At 40.4% G+C, this 25,906-nt stretch overlaps 1 protein-coding gene across 26 annotated transcripts in view; it reads left to right on the forward strand.

Annotated features, from left to right (window-relative positions):
* BBX (BBX high mobility group box domain containing) overlaps nt 1–25,906 on the forward strand; it is a 149,549-nt gene that overhangs the window by 13,754 nt on the left and 109,889 nt on the right. For 13 of the 26 annotated variants that reach the window (XM_032678304.1, XM_032678307.1, XM_032678319.1 and 10 more), the window contains one exon: nt 3,674–3,763. The exons of 7 other annotated variants lie outside the window; for them this stretch is intronic. The gene's annotated coding sequence lies outside the window, so the exon portion shown is untranslated. Of the gene's footprint in view, nt 1–3,673; nt 3,764–20,508; nt 20,610–21,056; nt 21,180–25,906 lie in introns of those variants that run through there. 6 more of the 26 variants (XM_032678324.1, XM_032678310.1, XM_032678321.1 and 3 more) reach the window with 3 other exon arrangements.

The following is a 25,906-nucleotide window of genomic DNA, read 5'->3' on the forward strand; positions in this document are numbered from 1 at the left end:
AATTCTAACCCCCACCCTACCAAAATATTAATAGCATCCGAGCAGTCAAAGAGCTTGATAACATATATTGACTCTGCAGCTCCAGGCGGGTTTTCTGCAGCAGGGGAACTGTGTAGCAGTTTCTGTGACCATTAAGGAATGCAGCATTAGACCTCAGGTAGTAGAAGGGTTGTGCTCAGAAATGTGGAGTGTGGTGGCACGGTTACACAAACTACTCATATATTGCTGTTTTGCCTGCCCTTCCCCCGCCCCCCCCAAGGAGGAGTTACACACTTCAAGAAGTGGTTTTACGGCCTCTCTCTGGAGCAAACTTGGTTCGTGATCCTGTCTTTGTCTTGTTATTCTTTTGTATCAATGTGTAGGGTATTCAAAGGTTCAGCAGTGATTGAGGTCTTGTATAACTAAATATATTAAGATAAGATTAGAAAGCTAAATAGAAATCAGAAGAAAATCGAAGCAAAGGTTAAAATGCTATTGCAGGTCCCAAATGTTTAAAACACTAGATGTTTTTAAAGAATAAAAAGAAAAACTTCCTCAAAAAATTGAAATGGGAAGGTTACTGAGTACTACCTACTCTTAAGAGAATAACCCAATGTAAGGTGAATCACTTAACCTGAAAGGGTTGTAATTTTCGTTTTCATGTACATTTGGTACAAGATCAGTAAGAAAATATAGTAGTCACATATTTAGGCAACTTTTTGGTAGAAGCTGTTTATTGCTGAAGCATTCATGTTTTTAGGTGCCCTAAAACAATCAGCTCTTGTTTAAGGTAAGTGTTTAAACAGAATGCTTTACTTCTCCCTCTCTGCTGTGCTCTTGTGACAGCACACCTGGAGTACTGCATCCAGCTCTGGAGTCCCCAGCATAAGAAGGACATGGACGTGCTGGAGCGATTCCAGAGGAGGGCCAGGAAGTTGATCAGAGGGCTGGAGCATCTCTCCTATCAGGACAGACTGAGAGAGTTGGGATTGTTCAGCCCAGAGAAGAGACTGCTCCAGGAAGAATTTACAGCAGCTTTCCAATGTCTCAGAGGTCCTACAGGAGAACTGGAGAGGGACTTTTTACAAGGGCATGTAGTGATAGGACAAGAGGAAATGGGTTCAAACTGAAAGAAAGTAGGTTTAGATTAGATATTAGGAAGAAGTTCTTTACTGTGATGGTAACTGCACATTGTGATTGTCCCATCCCTGGAAGTGTTCAGGGCCTCATTGAATGGGGCTTTGAGCAACCTAGTCTAGTGAAAGATATCCCTGCCCATGGCAAAGACACCTGGAGACTGGAACTAGATGATCTTTTAGGTCCCTTCCAACCCAAACCATTCTATAATTTTATAATGCAAAAGATTATATAGTTACTGCATTTCCATAGGATTGAATTATTCTTGTTCTAATTTGCTTCTTTCCCCCCCACACACACTCCCTCTTAGACATGTGAAATGTCGAGGCTTTCTTTCCTTTCAGAAAATGAGTATTTGAGCCAAGATTTTTCTCTGGAGAATTCGTATCTTTGATGGTATTCTGTCTGAGATCTCAGAGAAACCTGTTACTTAGCATGTGCTAAGCAGTGTTTTCCTGCTAGGTTACATTGAAATGGGCTACTGGTCAAGCTAAAAGTTCTGGATGTAAAATTCATTTTGGTCTGAAATCAGAGTTGATAAGAGCTTGTGCAATTCCACTGAGGCTGCTGAACAGAATTTGGCTGCATTAGTCACAAGGATTGTGGCAAAACCAGGTAGAAGCAGTGTGTGTTTAAAACATTGGTGTAACTACGTGAGTAACGCTTGATTGGAAGAATGTCCCTCTTTTTTTTCTTTTTTTTTTTATTTGGGGAGGGGGGAGGTGGTTGTGGTGTCCCATCACTGCAAATAAAACTCACTTTTTTCCTTTCCTTTGAAGAGTTACTCAGATGGATCAACTCAGTGAAATAATCCACCAACAGTTCATGTTTAGATGATGGGTGGTCTCCTTTTTGGAACAGTATTGTACTCAGGAACTTAGAAAATTTGATTGTCACAACCAGAAGCATTTCTGCTGGTGCTGAACCAAACTAGTGTCTCTGCTAAGCAGTCTGCTCCCCTGGCAGCTCTAGACATGCATAGAGGGAGTGGAAAGGCAGGTGCCCTGTCTTAGCCTGAGCACTCTGAATCTGTACATAAGATAAACTGCAGGGGAATGTCCTTTGCAAAGCATCATAGAGACTGTGCACTGTCTGCAAAACAGATTCTGTCGCTTCCCCAAGTATATCTTCTCCCACACACCCAAAAGTGATGGGGGCAGTTAACCATCTGTGTGATTTCCCCCACCTCCCATCCAAAAAAGAGCTGCTGCCTTGCCCAGGGGCTGTGTTAGGTCTAATCACTGGCGTGCTGAATTCAGTGGGAACTTTGCTGTAGACTTCAGTGGAAATAAATTTTGACTTCCTGAATCTCATTGAGGTTTCTTGAAGGATTATCTGTACTTTACCAGTATAATGATACTAGTGATTGTTGTGAGTTTTCCTGTTTTACAAATGTTGCTAAAACTATGTGGTTACCTTAGAGTAAAGGTACAATGTACCACTACAACCTTTTCAACTACGGAGACCAAATAAAGCAGTAAAATCCTTTTCACAAAGATGTGTTTGCATTTAGGTAAGTTTACTTTTTAGCCTTTTGAGGTAAGCTGGTATAATAGGAGTAGAAGTGAAGTGCACACCAAAAAAATCACTTGCTGGGTATAGACTTGTGTCCTGGTGCTGTAGTACTTGGTCCAATTGTCTTCTAGTATAGCTGAAGCAAGGCTATTTTCCAAGGTAGACAAATTCATAGAATAATGCATAGATTATACTTTATTGGTGCAAGGAGTGAAGAGGGATCCTGGAGTGAGTTTCTAGTAAAATATGTCCCAGACACTGAATGAACTTTCTTGAAATATGACCTGGGGCACACACAATGCTCTATCTAGTATAATTTATTATTTAGGCTCAAATATATTTAGAGAAATAAAGGAAAATGCATTCCAACTCTGCACTTATATTTTAACAAGCTAATGAAAAGTTAGTGCTTCCTTAAAGGATTTTGGCAAAGGTTGAAAATTGTGCCATATGGAACAGGGAAAAAAACCAAAAACACACTGGCTAGTGCTGAAGTTTTTGCCATTAACTTACTTTGTGCTCTTGGTTAGATTGCTGCCTCTTTGTTTCTCTGTTTCTTCATTTACAAACTTGGGATAGTGATGGCTTCTTCCGTTGTGAAGTGTTATGCAGTCTGAAAGAAAAACTTGGTAGTGAGTAGCGGGGCAGAAAGTTGAGAAAAATTGTCCGGATTATTTGGGGTTTTTGTTTGTTTTTTTTTTTTATTACCGTGGGTTGGCCCTATCATAGGGTAAAATGGCAGTTACATTAATTGTGGTGGTGATGTAATACTTGGGGAAAATTTTACACTGTTTTGTTTGTTCATGAAGATCTAGAAAAAGATACCTGCTTCCTTCTCTGGAGAGATGGACTTCAGGTTGACTATTAGAATTTCATTCTAACAGAGTCAAAACAATTCACTTTCTAAACAGATACATAAACAAAGTGTTTGTGTGTACTGTAGAACACAGGTGGTTTTGTCATTTATATATTACGTATTTTGTTAAACATCATATTGTTAGGCTGTAATAACACTTTGCTCTTCTGTTGTGTACTTTTACAGGCATCAACTAACTACATTTTACAAACATTTCAGAACCAGTGCTACCTGCCCCCGTTTTGCAGATGGCAGAGTAGACCCAGGGATGTTCAGGTAAGACCAGATGACTGGTGGCAGAATCAAGTACAGAATTTGTGAACTTCCTGGCAGTTTCTACATGACTGTTTAACTTACTGCAGCAGCTACCTCTTTATTACTAAAGCATCTGCCTTGTGTGTGTCCACATTACTTTCTCCATATTGGTAGGTGAAAAAAAATGGTGATGAACTGTCATCTGTTGACTTCAGGCTTACTGGTTAAGTAATTGTGAACTTACATACTTGTGAAGTCTGTTAGCATCCAGGTTCAGTTCAGAATTCTTCATCTACATTTAAGAGCTTGTGCTGCATGATAGAAAAATAACCTTGCAGGTTAGAGCTTTTGGGCCTGGTGTTTTGTTCTTCCAACCCAGAGTCTCTTCTTAACTCAGTGCTGTGTGAATATTGCCCTCTGTTCTTCCTAATTCTCTGAAAGTGACTTGTGCAAGGATGCATAGGCATGTTTTGTTTGTGGCCCAAGATGTGTGAAACTGATAGAAACATTTTTATGCTGGTTCCAAGAACAAGATAAAATGTCCTGTTGCTCAGGAGGACTTTGCAAGTCAGGCTTGATCTGTACCTGTGTATTTCAGTGTGTTCAGTTCAGCTGTCTGTCCAGAGTTTCTTGCTCTAAGGGTTGGCCTGGAAGGAGGTTGGCATTGTGGCAGTGTGGGGTTTTGTGGGGTACTTTGTAGTTCAGGTCCCAAGTTTGAACATGTAGTTTTGTACTAGGTCAGTAGCCAGGAAGCCTAATGACTGTCTTTCAAAGCAGATTAGACTGAGAATCCATGGATCTTGTGCTTTCATTTCTCAGGCTAGTACAGTTCAGAGCTGTGGACTTTTGTGCCAACCTAGGGTTTTAAACATGTGCTGCTTTCTCTGGTACACAGTCTTGAGCATTCCAGAACTTGATTTCACAGAAAACTGTAATATCTTGTTCACCTTCTGATTTCAAATTAACCATCTGTGTGGTGTACTGTGAAATAAAATGATAGAAAGCTGAGAAGATAATCAGTAAAAATCTGTAGATCCTAAGGAAGTTATCCCCCATTCTTGCTCTACAGTTCCAACCAGCACTATCAGGATTTTTAACTGCTGACCCTTTTTTAAATGCTGACAAACTTGCATCTTTTGGACTGAGTTTTTCCTGTGTTGGGCTTATATCTTTAAGACAGGGACCCTGTAGGGTTTTCATCTGAGGGAGATGAGAAAGAATTACTAAAATAAAAATATGTATCTTAAAGGAAAAACAAAACAACCGAAAACTAAATTCTAAACAAACCCCAACGAAACAAAAAATGGGAAAACGGCCTATAGATTTTAAGGAGCTTGGCCTGAAGAATGCTGGTCCCGCTTGTCGTCCAAAGAATTGATTTTTATTTCACAAATACAAAAGTTTTTTGTTCAGTTCATTTTTAAGAATTGTGCTTCAGTTGTGGAGAGGACAAAGATCTTTATATACTTGATTACTTTGGTGCCCAGTCCTGCAATGCCCCTGTCACACAGTCTCCCTGAGCTATTGCAGTTGCAGGATTGAAGCTCTACATGCAGCTAATCTTACAGGGACCTGATCCTGCTCCAGGGCCTTTTTGGCACAGATCCTTGGGCACGTGCACAGTTCTGGGTAAGCTGTTGTGGCTTGGCATCAATGAAACAATGGTGAAGATGGATCTGATTGTGTATTCCGGTTCATGAAGCAGGGAAGTTCCTCTTGGAAATCTGATACAGCTGGTTACACACAGAAGTTTGTAAAATCTGTAACCTGAGTGATTTTTTTTTTAGAGGTGTTTCTTAAGAAATAGGACATTCAGAACGTTCCTCTTTTCTCTTTGAAATGTAAGGCTAAACAGATGACAGTGAAAGGAGATCAATAAGGATATAGGTAAAATAAAAAACAGAAGGAGTAAATGGCCCAATAATGTTTATTTTGGTTTGGGTTTTTTGTTTGTTTTTAAATACTTTTTCCTACAGTTAATACATGAATACAATAATCAATTTGTGTAATTTCTTGGAAAGTTCCCTCAATAAAAGTTTGCAAAAGTCAAATAAAGTTTTTGTAGAAAAATAAATATTCTGAGAAAAAGTAAAAGAAATCTTACCCTGACAGCTAGGGAGTAGGTTTCAGATGGGAACCAGGCTCAAGCCATGTCGTGACACTTCCTTGACCTGGACCAGATATTTCTGTCTCCTTGGAGAACTCACAGTTTTAAGCAAAGTTAACGCTGGTCAGTTTTTGCTGCTGGTGTTTGGAATGTTGTAGGCAACAGTGAGAACTGAAAATCATCAGGTATTTTTCATTCTGCTGCTGCTTGGGAGTTCTGCTTTATCAGGTCCAACTAAGTTACACTTACCAAGAAGGGGTTGTCTAGTTGGGGTACGAGAAGTGTGTTTATGCTTCCACTGGTTTCAAAGTATCCTGAAGAATAAGGTACTACTTGGCTGCCTGGTGCTGCAGTTAGACTGCCATGGGCATGTAGGCACCAGAAAGTTGGTTCAGGGATCTTCCTACTGGATTAGTAGCACTGCAGAATGTAGGATTAGTGGAGAAATAAAAGGAAAATAAGAGGATATGGCTGGATATGGTTCACTGGCATCAAAGGGGAATTTCATGTGGGGTCCTAGTATTTTCTTCTTGTGCTTTATGGTGTTATTGAGACCTGCAGTGGCTGTTGGATCTGATCCATTCTGTTGCTAGAGCCTGCTATTTCTTTTCCCTTGTAGCCAAGGACGGAAGGTGGCTCTTAGATACATGTCTGCAATTACTAGTGCTCTGTAGCAGGGAAAAGTCTGAACCAAATAGCTCTGGATAAGGAGGTGTGTTATATTTCTCATACTCAGAGTGAGGTAAGAGAATAGTGGTGCCTGGCATGTCCTGTCCTTGCAAGGTGCTGGCTGTGTTGGGATTGGCAGAGTGTGCCTTACAGTTCTGATTCCCTGAACATCCAGATTGATGACTCTCTTCTATAGCTCCTTGCTAGTTTATCTGTCTGGGTTTCCTGTAGTGGAGATTGGGATGGGTAAGGACAGCTGTGAGGAGCATTTTGGTATCTTCCAGGCAGTCAGGATGCAGACACATCTCAGTCTGGGAGAGATTCTCAGTATTGGAGCTCAGGTGTGGTCAGAGATTGTCGTGGACACCTGAACTTTGCCTTGTAAGTTAATTGTGTGGCCTACTAGGACTTTATGAATATATAGGTGGTGATAAGGTGTTGTGTAGGGGGGAATATGATGGCTGTCAGAGACAACCCCATTTGTGAAGTTACCAGGGAAGCTTATGAAATCATGAGACTTATTATTTAAGAGCATACAATTTCTGTCCCTCAGATGCACTGTGCCAACTTGATTCATAGCCTGACATTTTGTCATTGTTTCAGTGTTGAGCAAAAATTCAGTCTGTTTATGGATTAAAAAAGACATTCCCGATATATTTCCTTTGGCTGTGGATCTGTAATTGTTGTTCTTGAGTTTATTTGTGAGCTACTATGGCCTTTACTAGAGGTGATTTGCTTGTGGCATCAGGAAGAGCTGTTCCTGTTTTGAGTCTGACAGTTTTTCCTTTAGCAGGAGGAAGTTCCAAGGAGTTAAGTTTCATACGGTTGGCATCAAGTACGCAGTGCGGTAGATCTCCAGCAAGTTCACTGAAGCAGTTGTGGGATGTTGGAGGGGAAGAAGTGCTCCTCCCTAACTGTTCTTGCTTTCTGTGCACCTGTAACAAATCATTTGGCACCAAGAATAGAAAGCAGCAGTTTCATTGAGGCTGTTGATCGGGTTCATGGAGTCACATCATCTGCAGTCCTCTGTGCTTTTTCATTTTTGGGATTTAGAGCAGCAGAGGTTTTGCTTAAATAGAGAGAACCTCATCCCTTCTCATTGATTGCTGCTGCTCTTGTCTTTTCCACCTCCACAAAGTAGGTGTGACGAGTTACCTGTCTGAGGGGCAGTAGACAACATGTAAGACATGAGGATGAAGATTCAGGCATCTTTACTGTCTTGTTACTGTGGTGATAAAGTTTTTCCATTCCAGTGGCCTTATTCTTCTTTGGAGAACTTCACTCATTCATTAAGTCGGCCATGTATAATAGAAGTGGAGGGGGATGAGGAGAGGAAAAACATAAACCAGAAAATTATAGTTAAAAAATAAACATATGGAATCAGATCTTTTGGTAGAACTAGGCATGTTATCACCACATTAAAAGTTAAACATATGTATAATTCCTTATGAGATTGAGATTGTTATTTGGTTTCAAAACTGCACCTGACTGCAAAGATTTTTAGCCTAAATTTGTATTACTTCTGTGTAGAATCTTTGTCAAATATGTGAAGTTTACTAGGGGTGACAAGTATTTGATCATAATGTTATTTTAAACTTAGATACATCAGCTTCCAAAACTTAGGATTCTTGACAGGTATTTAAATATTTAAAACACCCTCCATAAGACTACGAAATACAGCAATTCAACTATATAAACAATGCTAGGGATAATGAACTAGAAAATATCCAAAATGGCATACCCTCTCCATAAATATTTCTCTCTTATTTTAACATTCACCAGGGTGAATCACAAGGAAAGTAAGTCCTGAATGTTTATTTATTCTAACTCACTAGCTTACTGATACAAGCTTTCAGGGAAGTCCATGAAGTCCCACAAGGTGGCAGGAGCTAACTGTTTTATGCTAGAGTCAAGGTCTGAGGAAAAATAAAGGTAATAAACTGATTTTGCTAGTTGCATGCATTCAGATCATAGGCAAATTAGGCCAAAATTTCCAAAATCCACTTTTGTGTTTCTTACACTTCTGAATAAGTTTGTCAAATGAATGAGATTCTTTCCTCAAGAATCTTCAAAACAGAAAGTTCAAGCATTCTTACTTTGTTACCAAAACAGGACCATTATTTTCACTAGGTGGTGGTAATTTGCTTGTAAAGTGCATTGTGGCTGTGAATGGAGAACAGGAATGAATCAATGCAGGAACTTGGTGGTGCATGAGGCTCACAGTTTTAACAAATTGGCAGTGAGCATCTCTAACTTGCAAACTTGCCTTGGCATTGTGGGAATGCTGATCATGAGGTGGGGCACAGCAACAGAGCTGAGGGACTGGGGAAGAGAAGGAATTCTCTGCTGCTTCAGTGAGGCTGCAGGGATGTTTTTCTTTGGAAAATGAAGAATCAAAACAGCATTAAAAGTGGCAGAGTTTGGGGATTATTGGAAATAATTAATATGGTTTATCTTAACTAGTGAGACTGTGTTGCCTAGTATACAGAACATAAGGCTGAAATTTATTCCTTTCTCTTCCCAGTACCCTGATCTTTATTAAGGCTGCTGGAGTTCTTGTTCCACTTTTTCTTGCTTTTGTTTCCACTTACCTGCTGATGGTCAGCTCTTCCCTGAAAACAGTGTGTGATCAGGATGTGAAGCACTGCAAAAGGGCCAGGAGGTTAATAAAGAGTGTCTCATCAAACACATGATTTGAGACCTGTGGTTATATCCTCATGCTTGCTTAACCTTGCACTTTGAGTTCCAAGTCTCTAATTTTTGAAAAATCTCTCTGGCCTGTCTTAGAAATCTGTGGACTTGAGAGTTTCAGTTGGCAAAAGTAACAGTGAAAAAAACAGTAATAAGACAAACTGACTGTCTCTGATTCAATGGACCACAAAGTGGTGTTTTGAGACTTGTGAATCTCTTAATTTGTGATGAGATTTTATTTTAAATCAGCAAATGCCCATTTTAATTTTTTTGAATGAGAGGACAGATATGAGTATTAACCAGGTATCTTTGGGAATGTGGGCAGTGCTATTTATGTGGACAGACAATGCAATTCAATAGGACTAAGGTGAAGGTGAGAATAGGTAGTTTTCTGAATTAGTAGATAGATATTGGAAGAAAAATAATTCAACTCACAAGAAATTTAAGTTTCTTCCATCCAACTTGGTGTCAATTGCTTGTCATTATGATGTAGAAGAAGTTTCTAAGCATGTGTGATGGGGCTATCTGGAATAACTGTATGAATGAAGTGAAAATTATTCCGTGCCTGTATGTGAAATAGCATTGTTGTTTTTCCAGCAGTGATAGAAGGAACTTAAGGACATTTAAAACCAATTGTGTAGTGACTTACAGACCTGTTGCACTGGTGTGTGTTGTCCAGTAAAATAGCTACACTTTGTTAGGGACAGGGGTGACAGGACAAGGTAGAGATGAGCATTCTCAGCAGCTGCAATAAAGGAATAGCATATACCATCCTCTTGCCAATTTATATGAGCTTCAGAAGCATTTCTTTTTATACTTCTCTTTGCAGGAATTATATATTTGTTGTTAGGGCTGACTTGAGTACTTTTAGTGGCTGCAGTCAGACGACACTTATAATTTCAAAGTGAAAACTTTGCGATTTCCAGTGGTTACACCTTTCACTTGCCTCTAATTTGAATGGAATTTTAGTTCTTACATAAACAACCTAAAATAATTATTAGAAAGTAAATAATTAAGCAAAAATTCAGCATTTGATGAACATACTGTTGAAATCTGTTCTATGCAGTTGAAAAGGTGCATAATTTAGAGTTCTGTACCAATTGGTTCAGACTATCAGTATTTAAATGACTATCAGCTTGAATTATTAAGCAGTTGTTGCTTATTGAAAGAAACCTAGCTACATCTGTCATTACTTCTGTTTGAAATTTTCAGTCACACAGGTGAGATAGATGCCTTGTTCCCATTGCAGCTCAGAAGCAGTGGGTCACTTAAGCTGATAGGAAATTCTAAAAAAACCTCCACGTATGTAAATACAATTAAAAAAATCAGTGTCAAACTTTAAGATGGGAGATGATGCGTTGCTGTGGTGTCTTGTGTTTGACAGTGTTCTTTAAGTGTAGTCCCTGAGTGCTGCAAACGTGGAACTTAATGTGGCTTGCAAAGAGTTTGCTACTGCTGCGTGTTCAGAATACTATATCAAGGTAAAGTTTGTTTCTTAGGTTTCTTTATGAACAAAAGTTCAATGATCATGATAATACCAGGGTTAGAAAAAGTGGTACAAACAACTTATTTTGACCACAGAGTGAATAGAGAAAAAGGCTCTGGAGTGTGTATTGGGCAGAGGGTAGCTTTCCAGAGAACAGTGGACAAATGGGTGGAGTTGTTTCTCAGCAGTGACATATAAATGATCATGAGATATACCTACTTTATGGTGTATGTAAAATTATTACAGTGAACTGGGAGGTTCAGTAAAGATTACTGAATAGTTTGGCAATTGATGGCAATATCTGTGTACATCCAAATTAATTACAATATTTCTAGAGGAAAGAGATGTGGGAGGTAAAGAGGACTGCACAGGGCGCGTGCCTCTCCAGTGTAAGTATCTTCTTCCAGGAAACCCGGGGTCTTCCCTCCCTATCTGCCAAACCCTCAGTTAAATGTTTAGCTGGTCTGTTGATTTTGGTTAATTTAAGGACAATTGGAGTTGTCCCATCCACCAGATCCCCTACCGAGGTGCTGAGTGCTTTCTCTTCTCCATAACCAGCTTGGGAATTCAGGGTATCACTAGCCTCTGGTAAATGCCCAACTCAATAAAGAGTCCAGCCAGACAACAGACAAATATATACTGCCTGTTTATTAACAAAGTTAGGAGTTCTGTGTGTCCCTCCCAAGGCTAATTTGAGGGATTTTGAGGTCTAGAGAGTTGGGTATGCAGAATGCAGTGTCTTTTAAAGAAAAACTGGAAAGATTCTTTACTATCAACTTTTTAAAAGCACCTGTTAAAATGTAGCATTTTAAAACACAGCCTATTGATAAAACCTGGCATCATCTGGAACCTTAAGAGTGTGTGTCTACATGGTTTTGTAGTTACCTGAGTGTGCCTTCAGTAAGGCAGAACGAGTATCAGAAGGGGTTTGGCGGTGATAGTGTGGAGCTCTGCGCACGCTGATTTAACTTGCATTGAGTAAGAGTTGGTTGGATCATGCAGAGCTGGGCTGGGCTGCTGTAGTTAGAGTTCCTAGTACTCGATCAGTTGGCTTAAAAATCGGGTTGCTGTGTCTAGCAGCTACCAAAACTAACTGGAGTCTTTGGGGCCAGTCACTGACAGGTGGTGCCATATCCAACGAGGGCATGTCCTGGACGTTCCTTCAAGAGGCAAAAGCTGGTTAGGCTGCAGTAACAACTCTTCCTGTGCTAGCGGGCTGCAAATCCTTTTTATGGATTTCTTTTATAGCACTGGATGTTAAAAACAGTACTTTCTCTTGGGAAATTATTATTCAATTAACTTGGTATTATTTTTATATTAAGTTCTGTTGTTGTTGAAAGTGAAAAGTAGTTGGGGATAAGATCTGTTTATTAGAGGGCTTTTGCTTGGCTTTTATAGGAGTGGAGGAGGTGGGGGAGGATGAGCTTACTGCCTTTGGTGCTCAAGGTAGAATTTTTGCCATGCTCTTCTGCCCTTCCTTAAAGAAGCTGTCATTGAAAACTAGAGCCCTTGGGAATGTCGGTGAAATACAGAAGTCAGCATTGAGGCCAAGTTACCTGTGTTTGCATCTAGTATGTACCAGTCCATTTAGTATCAAGGCTGTGTTTAACACTCACCCCTCCTCACCCCTTTCCCCCCCCTCCCAAATGTGTGGTAGGAAAAGTAAAATTAAAAACAAAATAACAGAACAGTTAGTGTGCTGAAGATTTACATAGGTGTCCATTGACAGGGAGTTAATATCTAGGTATGGTTTATATAATGCATTGGTTTATAAGTGATGCCGTTAAGTTCACAGGTCATATGTACACCACACCCAAGCAGAAGATCAAATTGTAATAGTGGAATCACTTTGACAAAAATGTGAACATTAGAGAAGATGTTGAACTCCACTAGGTCACTTGTTACAGCATCCTCTTGCTCCTAGAGGAGCGCACTTGCCCTCTCTCAGGTCTTTTCATCACCAAAGTGAAGGGTTGCTGCTTTTGCTCTCCTTCCTTTTCCTGGGCTGTACCAGGCAGGGTCCCAGAGAGCAGCAGCAGTGGTGGTCAGCTGGGTGAGACACGCGGGGATGCAACCGATGACTTCTCTAAAGTTCAGCATCAGCAGCTGGAAGTTTCACAGTCTCCTGTGGGTCACTGTACCTTTCTGTTGCAGGTCAAAATGCATTGGTAGAAAAAGCAGCAGTGGGTCAGCCCTGCAGCCGCTGCATTTCACAGCAGGTGGTTTTCATGTAAATACTCTTACTGCTAACCTGTGTTGAACTTAAGGAGTACAGGACAAATGCAGGAATAGGAGAGTTTGTGTCACTGGCAAGCCAGTGTTGCAGCCTAACAACTAAAGTGTGTCTGCATAGACCAAGGGTACAAGGTTTGTATCTATAGAGCATTTCATCCTTTGGTAACGAGTGGCCTATTGTAAACCTTTTCTTCCTGTCACTTAAAAACAAACAAACAAAAAACTCCCCAAAAGCTGCTTGTATATTACAGAAGGACCAATATATTAATGCTGTTATTGTGTTTGTATTTATATAATTAGGTAGCTAAAATGTAGATTGGCATCTGTTCCTTGCATTCATGCTGGAGTGGCAGGAAGAGACCCACCCTCTTCTATGGTGTCCCACAGATGTATTTTAGACTTGAATGCAAGAAACCTATACGATTTTTCCTGATGAAGATGTTTGTTGTTTTTGTATGTGCATAAATCAATACTTTGCATACTGCTTTGACTTCTGATGGCTGAACCTAGAATTTAAAAAAGAATAATTTGGTTTTGGATTGGGCTTTTTTGGGGGTGGGTCTTGCATGTTTGAAACAAAATGTGAATTATGGCTGCTGGTAATTTGTTTTGTGTTCTCTTGTAGTAAAGTGAGGTGTTGCATAATAAAAACTTCTTTTAGCTTTTGGGTCCCACACAAACACTGGGGAGAAAACCATAGACCAGAGGAAAAATAGCGTTGTCTTTTTTTCTTTTTTTTCCTTTTTTTTTTTTTTTTTTAACTTGAATGACCAAAATTACTCATTTAGCTTTAGACAGTATATAGACAAAACATAGAGAAAGTTTTAGAGGAGATGTAGTAGCCACTGATTCACATATCCGGCTTTGGTGTCAGATCTGTAGATAAGAGTGAACATCATCACAGGTGATACTACAGCAGATGTTTTGTTCTGGTATATGAAACAGTAAGCAGCACTTATTGCTGGACATCAAATGACACTTTATTTTTTTTGAGTTTGAAATTTGCAAGTTTTGCTTTTGCAGAAGCACCTCGAGTTCAATTAGTTTGCAATCATTACTTGCTGGTAAAACAAAAGAACAGCTGAACATTGGGTGACATCTCATAAATCCACAGGAATAGTTGAAAAATTTACTTTATTTGCTGGATTTGCATGTTGAGTACTGTATTTACATGGTGCTTTCATGCTGGCATAACCCCCTTTCCTCATGTTTCCAGGGAGGAGTCCTGTGTCCTTGCTCACAGCTGCGGTGGCCTTGGCTGGGGCCAGCCATCTTCCTAGCAGCTCTGCTTCCCAGGGATGGCTGTGCCAGGCCTGGCTGTTGCCAAATCTGTGATGTGTGCTGATGTGGCCCAGTAGCAGGGCGAGCACCCTGGGACAGGGTGGGTGCCTGGGCCCCCTCTGCCAGAGGGCAGGGGTGGGAGGGGAGGCTGTGGAGGTGGGAGAGCAGCTGTAGGTTAAAACAATGTGAGGACAGTTAAAGGTCAGGCTGGGTTTGCTCTTAAGTAAAACTGAATGAAAATTATTTCCCTGCTGCATTTGCTGCCCTGCTTGCTTTCCCAGAAAGCATGTTTATGGAGGAAAATATAACCTGAATATGCCAAGAATGGGATGGCAACCCACCTGCAGGGACCTGACCTCTCCTCCATGCTCGCTCCCTCCCTCGCTCGGTGCTGCCACAGAGACTGATCTCATCTCCTGCCGTGGCTGGCACGGCCGCCAGCTGTCCACAGATGTGGACAAAACACATTTCTTTAAGTCATTGCCTGTTTTATGAATCTTACCCACTTTGTTCCCCAACTTATTCCTGTGCCTACAGAGGTCTGTCGGATTTTTGGCCCTTAAATCTGAAAGGAACAGGTCACAGATTACATCCCCAAACAAAGCTAAACTTAGGGAATTTTTGCAAATGTGATACCAGTGGGACTAAGCTCCAAAACTCTGAGCTCTGATTCTGGAGCGCTGAAGTCTCACATGGCACTATCTTAATAATCAGTATTCGAATTAGTACCAAACTTGGGCTTTCTACTGTGCAAGGTAATACTGAAACCAGAAGAAAATTACAAATGTATCCTGAATGCAGAAGTCAAGCTACCATAGTGGTTTTTCAGCATTTCATTAAAATAAATTAAATTAAAAAGATTTATTTTTATATGTATCAAGATTTGAATTCAATTATGTACTTAGTGAATGAGATGTGAAACTGGAGGAAGTGGGCTTTTTTATCCCTGTAGAAAAGATGACAATATTTGGCCCAAACACTAAAGGATTCTGTAAAAACAATTACCCATACTCTAAAGGAAATCATTCAAATAAATAGTTGTGTGTAGTAGCTGTTTCTAATTGGGCTCAATGTTTTATCACAGTTAGTTTTCCATTTAGGAAGGAGGATAGGAACCATAAAACTTGATGCAAATTAGCAAAGTGAAATAGCTTTCTTTGCAGCTGCTCTTTGAATCTTTGCATGTCTTTTAAGTATATGCTTACAAAATATTGCATCAGTATATCTAGGGAAAAAACTAGGTTGTTTTAAAAACAGAAGTATATGTCCTAATAAAATGTTTCTGATAGAACTAGAAAATAAACAAGATTGTACTAAAGCAAGTTTCTTTTTAAAAGTGTGTTTTGCATTTTAACCTCATGGAGAACAGCTCTCATTATTATTAAAGCAAAAACTAGACAAAACCCTCCTAATGTTAAGAAACTTTGATACTGTAAATGTGCTGGGGGTTTTTTGCTACAAGTAATGTGTGATCTTACATTGTGAGAAGCAAACTTCTTTATGTCTGAATTGGCTAGTAACTTGTTCTGGTAAGTCTAAAAAGGGGTCAACAGTGTTAGGATTTTATTCTGCCACATTGTATGTAGTATCTGAGTACCTTCCACCTACCTCAGAGAAGAACTGAGATTAAACTTCTCAGGATAACAGTGTGGGGGAGGGATAAGAAGGGACAGCATGCTGCTTGTGGTAGGATTTTTGGCTTGGGTATTTTGTGCATTATTTAGGTATGACGTTTGTACCTGAAGTTTTTCTGACGCTTGTGATGTGTGGGTGTGTATAGCAGGTAAGAGGGCAGTGGCTTTCTGGTGATGGAAATGTGCTGTTGTCTATGTGCTGTTAATGTACTACGTGGCTCAGAAAGCATTTGTGTTTGTGTGTGCATATATGAAAATATTCGATACAACTTCTAAAAAGTGCTGAGATACAGGAATCATAAAAATGGTGATTCTGCTGTTTCTGAATACACAGATGGTTGATGTTGTTTTCTGGGATGTTTTATGAATCTGTTTAGTGTTGTTTTAAGTGTGGGGTATTGCAGTGTTATATAAGCATTGGATTGGGATTGTATCCATTTTGAGCTGAGTGGTGACTTTGTTTAGATTTAGTAGTTACTATTATATTTCTTCATGGAATTGCAATAAAATGGAGCTTCAGCAATACTTCATTAGTATTGCTGCAGTACTCTCTGTGTATATGTGAGCACAGTTCTTTTGTGAATTTTACAGAAGGCAAGGTTTACAATAGTTGACTGATACCACATTTGATTGGGGAATTGTTTGGATGTCTTCAATGATAGTCACTTCCAGGTTAAGTTTCAGAGTTTTTTAAACATGCTCTCAAAATGTTTGTTTATTTCATTAATGTCGTTGTTTGCTGTTATATTTCCTTGCTGGTTAGCAGAGAAAGCTTTCAGCCATGCAAGATTAATCAGTGTTACTTTTTCCCTTTCTGTTGTCTTTGACCAGATCTTTCCCATCTTGGTCATTTACTAAGTTATTTTAGTGCTCATACAGTACCGGAGCAACAAACCAGAAGTCATCCTGTCTTGTCAGTTCAGGAGAAGATATATATATGGATGGAGTGAGTAAATTTGTGATCAAACTACCTCTGGGTTGACTTGTTTTAAATAAATATTGAAACAATTTGGTGCCTAATCTCTACCTGCCTGTAATGCAGGGAATGAGAGATGAGAAACTGTCACATATAAATGAATTTTGACAACTGTAGTTTAAGCAACACAAAACTTCAAGTTCGTTTTAAAACAGTACAGAATGACTACTTGACTCAAAGTGAGTCGAGTTCTAAGTGTGTATGAATGAGTTTAAAGCACAAGAGTTCATATACTTGTAGATGTTTCCTATTTCCTACTTCATACCTTTTTTCTGAGGTAGGTTTTTATCTAGCAGCTGAGGGATGATCCCTTCTCATGACTGTGTTTAAGCTTTCGAAAAATTTGTATCTCCCTGCAAGAAAAAAGCTGACTCAATTTAAAGTAATGAGTTTTCAACTTTTTTTTTTAATTACTGTAAAAACACTAAAAAAATGTCCTGTGGGTGATACGGATGCCTGAAAAATTAATGTAAATCTACAAACAATGGACTAATCCTCTTAGTTACTTTTGCAGACCCATAGGAAGTAATGACTGCAGTGTTAAAAACTGCTCATCTACTGCTGTATCTGTACTGAAGTTGGAGACCTCTGGACAGGGTAATAACACTGGTCAGCAAAGATAATGACAGAAGTCTAACTGTTTGGTAGTGCTAAGCACAAACTGTTTCACCTTGAGAAGAATGGTTGCCTAACAATGACTGTCACAGTCCTGCCTCTGAAATCCTACTGAAATGGTAAACTTTGATTTTAAAATGTACTTGTTATTTTCATGACCTCAGTCAAGGAATCTCATGAGGGGGAAAGAAGCAGAGAGAGTAATTTGAAGTACAAGCAGATGCTACTCTAGTTTCTCAAGGAAGTTTCTTACGTAGAAAGGCAGGGTTAAAGAAATGGAGCTTTTTGTACTAAAAACAATGCAATGCTTTAGCCTTTGTCTCCAACCTTTCCTTTGTATGACCTGTCATCTTGAGGATGAAGTGCCTTCAACAGTAAAAGACTGAAGTGGGCTGATAGAGAAGAGTATTTCAGAATGCTTAAAAATTGTTTGCAAAATAAATAATAGCAATTTAATTAAGAAGGTAAGAGAAAGTGTTTTATTTTGTTACTAAATCAGGATAGACTGAAGTAAAAGATATGCCTTTGTTGTTAAAGATGTGTATTGCTGAAGTTAAAGATGTGCCTTAAGTGATTTGTTAGTTAACCTCATAAATTAGTTAATGATATTTATTGACTACTAAAAGTCCTCTTTGTTTTTTAAAAAAAAAAAAAGGTGCTTTTGAGGTTGCTGGAATAAATTGTCCTTGTCTGTCATGTCAAGAGTGTCAGAGATTGCTCTTCTGTATCTAATGAAATACTCTCTCTGGTGCACGTGTACTTGAACTGAAGAAGCAGAGAGAAGGAAGGAGGCTGTACAGTACACTGTAGCAGCAGCATACCTGTCCGGTATTTGTGACAACTGAGGAGTGCCTTTTCAAAACTGAATATCAACTTGAAAAGCAGGGGGAAAACAGTGCTCATTGTTTTAGAATCTGTCTTCTAAAAAAGCAGGTAGGAAACAGCTTCTCTGAAATACATGGACTAACCCTGGGATTGGAGGTGGGCTTATGAGCTCATTTATCTCAGGTGTGGTGGACTCCCAGAGCTGTGAGTGGTACTGTAGAAGTGTTGGGTTTGATTTGAAGAGAAGCCTAGGCATTTATGTAACAATAATTATACTGGAAAAGCTTTGGGAATGTCCTTGCTGTTTCTCTTAGGTTGTTTACTCTTAAGAAAGAGCTCTTACCTGTATTTTCACCTTGTCTACTGTTGGTCCACACATCACCCTCAGCACAATATCCTGTGCAGGTTTTGTGGCTTCTTGGTTTTAATACTCACTAAATCTGTTCAGCTGAGTATAGAAATCACATTCCCAGTATATATTCTGATATAGTTCTGGCTTTAAGCTATATGTTTCCTTAGTAAGGAAGCAGCTGTATGTCACTCCAGTGCTAATAGTTTAATAGTTTCCCCAGAAGGAATAATTAAGTTCTCCTGGGAGTGAAATTAGTGTCTCAGTGTGTGAATGAAAAGGGTTCAAGCTGCCAAACTACAGGTGCAGAAATGGCATTGATACTAAGATGGATAGGATCTGCTGTGTTGCTGCTTGTACACTGGCTGGCCTAGCCTGCATGCTGAGATTTGGGCTGCCTTCGTTTCCTTGTGGCTATTTCGATGTTGCTGCAGCACCAGAAGATACTGCTGCAATGAGGCTTTGCATCCGCTCGGTCGGAGCTGACTGCTCCATCGGAGTAGCTGTACAGAGGGATGTATGTCTGCATCAGTGACCTTCAGCTTACAGCCTGAGGAGTTAATGTAACTGCAGTCACCAAAGGTAGGCTGTGAACTGGGAAAGCTGAAGACAAAGGCATGAGTCCTGCCTGCACACTCTTGGAAGTGAAGGCCATCAGGCTCTGCAGAGAGGCTGGGAGAGTGGGATTGTTTTTCCAGCTCAGTCTGGATTTGTCTGCAGACTGAGTATAGGACATACTTTGAAACAGTGTCAAAAAGTGAACAAGCCACAGTGAATTTCAGAGTCATTGAATGCTTTCTTAAAAGTTACTGATTTTCATAATGTGCTCTTCGAAATGGGAGTTAGATATGCTACAGGTTCCTATATTGAGCAGAAAAGAGAAAATACATGGAAGAAATGGTAAAAGTAAAATTGCTTGGCCACCTTGCCTCTGTCAGTATAATGTAGAGGACATCAGGTAGGATTTTCAAAAGTGTGAGAACTTGACTTAAACTGATTTACTGTTTTGTTTTTGTCCTGTGTCTGTTCTGTATCCACCAATACAAAGTACTACAAATCTTGCCATGCAAAAACACTGAAACCTGAAAGAGAGAGCAAGACAAGTGTCTTAACAATGCAGGGTATTCCTGCTTATCTTCATAGTCTCACTTAGGAAAACCCTAAATGCATAGGGATTGTCTGCTTTTGGCTGAGAAATATAGATCAGATCCTGGCTGTGTGTGAGTGTTAGGAAGATCCATTGACATGCTGTTTCCTGTTATGGGTTTTAATTATTCTTTTGAAACACTGGCCGATGGCTCTAGTGATAGTCTGTCCACCTTGCCTTGCAATTTTTTGGCTTTACCTTGACACTTTGTTTTCCAAGCTCACATTTATTTAGAACGTTATATATTGCTGTTTTCTGTGGGGTTTGTAAGGCTATCCTAATGATACAAACAAACCCTGCTCCTGAGGAATGTGGGGACAGCATGGCAAGCAGCAGGTGCAGTCTGACTCCTGCAGAGGCCGGGAGGGCAGGTGGGGTGTCCCGCTCTGCAGGAGCCAGATCAGCCCTCCTGGCAGGGAACAATCCTGTGGGGAGCAAGCTCCTGTGGCCTGCTTTCCCCTGGGAACTGGGGCCTTGGTGGGGCTAGCATATGTTTTTGGGAGAAAGTTCTTAGAGGGTGGGAGGTGCTGTTGTTGAGTTAAAGCCCTCCTTGGTGTCAGTTTGAATTTTGGCATGAAAAGCCTATCAGTTCTTTAAGCTGTTTCCCTAAAGAATCCTCCCTCTTTTCTTTTTCTTTTCTTATTTTCATTTTTAAACTTCACCAAAGGAAGTGAGTTACACACTAAACATGGCAGTCCAGTCCTTTAGAAGATACCATTTTTTTTTTGTTTACCACGCAATAGGAGGTTCCCCCAGTTGCAAGAGCAGGAGTAGGACGTGCCCTTTCAAACCGGCTCACGCGTGAAAGCGGGCTCAGCGTGGCACCCACGGCAGCCCTTTGCCCAGGCCAGGGTGAGCAGGGAAGGGTTCGGGGGCGCTCTGGGCCCGGTGGTGCCGGCAGGGAAGGCAGCGCGGGTGGGGGCCGGGTACCTGTGCAGGCAGTGCCGAGCGCGGGGCACACGCCAGCGCTGCCATGGGCCTGTGCGGTGCCCGTGTGTGGGGAAGGGGTGTTGCTGGCCTCTGTGTCAGCCGTAACGCTGGTATTTCAGTAATGCGGTGGTGTTCGGTCGTACTGCCAAAACCAAGCTATAAGCAGCGAGTCTTTGCTCCACTTTTCCTCGCTCCATGCCTCTGCTCCGCCCCGTCCGTGCTCCCCGCGCTGCTGAGATCAGCTTCCTGCTTTTCCTTTTCCTCGCAGCGACGCTGCTACTCCTCCCCTGAAAGAGTTATTTTCATCGGTCTGGAGTTAATTTTTATGGGTGGCTGCGGGCTCTGTTTCTGACAGGCAAACACGCCAGGCTGGAAAAGCGGTATCGTGGTGATTTTGTTTTGTTGCAGCGAAGCCGGGCTGTAGGCAGGATGGTAGACTGCTGCACCGACAGCATTTCTGTGCCAGCTCCGTGACTGGGGAAGGCTAAAGAGGTGAGTGCTGGTTTTACGTCCTGTAGGTTCGGGGAGTGGATGAAGGAGGAACCAAGTGTCACAACCTACCCAGGCTCAACAGCAAGAAACGAGCAATTATATTGTTATGATCTCTGATTAGATGATTTTGCTTCTACTAATATTGTGATGGAGTATACTCAGGAAATGATGTTTTTTGCTGTAGCAAAGATGTGTAGTCAATGAAAGTTTATACTTTGTAAATTTTCTCACTGAAAAGTGTAGATAGATATGACACAAATATAGCCATAAAGGACAGATGATAAAGTTCACTCCAAACCACTTAAAATAGAAAAAACGCTCAGGTTGTTTCAAAACTTTTAGATGCATTGAGTAATACCAGAGAAGAGACTGTACAGTGGTTTAGTAATAAATGTGGATCTAGAACAATGTGATGTATTTGAAGGAGTGTCGTGATGTTATAATACGAGGAAATAAAATTATGGAAACAAAATACAAAAATGAAAAAAATTCTTTTTACAGTTGCCTCCCTCAGAAAGGAAGTCAAGTTGGTTGAGAGAAAATGGAGTGTTTGGAAGAGTATCTCAGTTACAATGAGCAGGCAACTTCTATGGAAAGGCATCTTCTTACATTGTTGCAATTTTTTTATTTGTTTATTTTATTTTTGTTTCTTTATGGAGTGAAGAATGTCAATGTCACAGATTCATTAGTTAACTTTCAGCTTTTGAAGGTGAGCACCATTCTCTGTATTCCTTCTAATGGAGCTCTGAAATTATTAATCCATAACTGGTGGCAGGTTTACACAAATACTTTGGGGTATTTTGCTTTTCTGCCTCTTCATTACTTCCTGTTAACAGATTAGTGGGATGACTTTGTTCGTTCTGCCTGTGATGCTCTGAGTGATTTTGCAGAGGACTCTTCATGAGAAGCCACTCCAAACACGTAGCTGTGGTGGGCCAGCCAGGTGTTGGATGCTGCTGTCACAGCTACAGGGCACCGATGCAGGTCTGAGCAGCTCCCCAGGTGACAGGGGACAACAGGAAGAAATCAAATATCTTGATCAGGATCGTGCGGGATTTAATGTGTCCCAGGCTCTGAGGCCTGAGCAGAATTGCTTGTGCTCTTGATCCAGACCAGAGTGTGTGCTTTGAGTAGCTGTTTTCTGTGCTGCCAAATTTAATTTATTCGTTCTGCTATAAAATGAAAGAAATATAGGCTTTGATAAGTTCTTAGGTGAAGTTCTCCAGTAGCTTTGCTGAAAGCAGTTCTGGGGAAACAGAGGTTTCAAAGTTTGATGCATTTTGATTGAAAATGGGAGAGGTACAGTAAATTAGAAATTTTTTTACCTTCAGTTCACTACCTGTGTAATGTTGACTCCATCTTCAACACAGATAGAAGATACACATATTATTTGAAATACAGCTCCCTGACAAAGAAGTGGAATAAAACTTATTTGACAGAGAATAGTGAAGCACCATGTTTAAATGGCAGCACTGTCACTGAAAGAAACAGTCCAAGCCTTAGACCCTTGCATCCTACCTTATGGGGCCGTGCTAGTGTTTTTGTAGTTATATGATGAACTGGACTGGAGGACTGATCATTGCTAAAATTAGTGGGTTTTTTATTAGCTTAACTCTTTCTACCCAATAAAGATAGAACTCACCACTATTGAGTGGATCATATATCATGTTAGGAGTCAGATTGGAGAACTGAACAGCTCTATTGCCCCCAAGAATGGGTAGTAGAAACAGGACAGGGGACACAACTGCTTTTGGCTTCTGAGCTGCCTTATGCTTACTGCTTGTCAAGGAAGAGCCTTAAGGGCAGGCTAAGTGAAGTGCAAGAGGAGGAGAATGTATCTTCAGAAGTAGACCACTACTGTCTGTTTTTTTCTACTAGGGACCTGTATGTCTCTTTTAAACATGGTTTTGCAGTCTGGATAGTTTCCAGAGCAGATAGCATCAGTTGGTTACTGATGCTGAAGATAACGTGTCTTAACTGTGATGTTGCTTTTCTCTTTCACCTCTGTTCCCTTCAGAAGTAGGTGATGCCTTGCATTGCTTGGTTTTGTGGGACCCAGCACAGCATGCTACATGCCAGGCTGTTACTAAAAGTTGCATGGGACTTTCAGTGAGTGTGTTGATCATTGATTTTTAGCAAGATAGCTCTGTCTAGATGCAGAATACCAGTTTACTACAGATTCATTGTGCTGGTTAAATTTATAAGTCTGGAGGTGGTGCTGTAAATTATGATCAGTTACTCTTGAGATTTTCACTAGTAGTGGACTACCTGAAAAAGAGAAGACCACTTTGCCTCCAATGGCCTATAAGAAGAATATGTATCCCTGGAACGTATAATAATATTTTTTTATTTTTTAGATATCAGGTTGATTGTAGTTGCTTGTGTTTGCAGAGTTCAGGAAGTTTTTGTTAGCGGTTTTCAAGCTTTTGTTATGTGTCAGGTGCTGGCAAAAACACCAACAAATATTTCTCCATGAATTCACAGGGGTTGTGTTTTGGCTAGGGTGGTCAAATGTTATATCCCAAGTTAAAGATCCTATTTTGAGACTTGCTAACGTAGACCTGTGCATTTGGTTAGGGCCTTGTTACCTTCTGTGAGACTCCTTGCAAGTACAGAAATCCATGCTAGTGGATTTTGACAAGGGATTAAAGGATCAGCGTTTACTTTGCTTGGAAGTTGCTCAGATAGTAAAGAGTTGAAAATACCATCTCTGCTTCTTCCCTTGCCCTGTGAAAGTAAATTGAAAACCCATAGCAATATGTGGCAGATTGAGTCCTCAGATCTTCAAGTAATATTTTAGAGTACCTTAAGCTACAAAATTATACTGATCAATGAAAACTTTATACAAACCAAAAATTATATTTGTTGAAAGTAACAAAAGGAATGATAGTTTCAGAATAAGAAAGAAAACTTATTTGAATGTTTCTATCAAGCTTGCACAGCTTTTATAAAGCCAAAAGGATTGAAAGAACTACCTAGAAACTCTCCTTTTGGAGGGAAAAATAAGGCTCTCTTTTTGCTGTAAATGGAGAAGGTACTTATTAAGAGTAAACCACAAGAATAATGCTTTCTTTGTTAGGCAAATTATGGCAAAATACAAGGGACCTAATACCTCAAGAAAATTGATGCAGCTGGGCTATGACCACAGTTCTGTAAATACACAGCTTCAGCTGGTGAGGACACCGAGGTGCTGCCCCTCTTGCAGCACCTTCTTACAGTGGTGTATCCATCCTCCTCATGGACATGATGTAACGGCAGCAGCATTCTCCGTGGACTTCTGCATGGATGATACTGGGAGAGCTGCACTGGGAAGCGTGGTCACAGCTGTGGAGGGACAGGGCAGGTAGCTGGAGTGGTGTGTGGCTGCCTCAGGACTCATTCTTCCCTGATGGCCAACTAACCTGAATTGAAACCCTGGCAGTATCTGAGATTTTTTCAGATGTGGTGAAATTTGAGTATGGAAGGACATGCTTTTTGTAACGAGAGCTAATGCTTTACAGGGTATTTCTTATTTCAAAAGCAGCCCCAAAAAGGTGCTACCAGAAAAACTTGTGCATCTCAACTGAAGATGAGCAGGATCCACTGGAGGGGAAAGCTACTCAAAATGGATCCCTCACCTTTTATCTGTTAGATCACTATTGTACAGTAAAGTGCTTTTTATGATATCAGGAGGTTAAAATATTTTCAAATTAAAGGGATATCTATGTGCAGGTGTTCAAACAAAATGTTTGTTTCCTAAACTAATTCCAAAGCGAAATGTTCTGTAGGAGAAATGAAAATAATTTGAGTTTTCCTGTTCCCAGCTAGGTACGAGAATGTATGTGGGCTTTTTTAAGTTTAAAATCATAGTAATATAGCTACAGATGTTCCCATACTTGGCTAAATTACTTTCTTTGGTAGCTGATGCTGCCCCTTGAAGCTTGTTAGTGTGTGGAATAACTCAGAAGTAGCAATCAGGTGTGTAAACACCTGGAAGTTTCTTGGGTAAAAATGCAAGCAAATTCCATGTGAGACTACGTGCATTGACAAAAATCTCAGTAAGCAGCATTTTAGTGGAACTCACTTAGGAAGCAGGTTCTTTCTAGTCAGGACCAATACAGAGTTACTAGGTTTCAGCTCTTTCCTTCTCCCTTCAAGACTTCAATAAGGCAGACAGCTAGCCAGGCCCATTTGAAAAAAACAAAAACCAAAACTGTGATATATTCTAACAACACAAGTGAGACCTTCCCGTCTGTGGCAGTGTTCATGGTTTATTCAAAGCGCTCACAGGAATAGGACTGTGGTAGAGGTTTTCCAGATTAGATGCTGGGCTTTCACTGAACGTCTGTCTGACTTTGAGTCCCTGCTCTGTGAATTCTGAATTTGCACCTGGAAATATCTGCTGCAGGTACTGACATCTGTTTTCTGGTGGACCTCTAGTGAGACAAGGAATCCAAATCGATGTGTTGGTGAAGTGGGGGTTAGGCAGAGGAAGAAGAGGTACTTTGCAGATGAGCTTTCCTAATGAAATGAATGTATTCTAGATATTGTCATCAATTTACGCTGTTGCTTCTGACTAAATTTCCTGCGGTATGAGTTGACAGATGTACATAAAAGCAGATAAATCCTTTGCTCCTGGCAGTTCTGAGAGGTATATCAGCTTGTCCTGCAAGTCCTTGAAGAAAGGCATCTTCAGTTGACTGATATTGTTTAGCACATTTCTGCTGACTAATTAAGGTGCAAATAGA

The sequence above is a fragment of the Chiroxiphia lanceolata genome, chromosome 2, assembly GCF_009829145.1.
Source record: "Chiroxiphia lanceolata isolate bChiLan1 chromosome 2, bChiLan1.pri, whole genome shotgun sequence".
In the NCBI taxonomy this organism is placed as follows: Eukaryota; Metazoa; Chordata; class Aves; order Passeriformes; family Pipridae; genus Chiroxiphia; species Chiroxiphia lanceolata.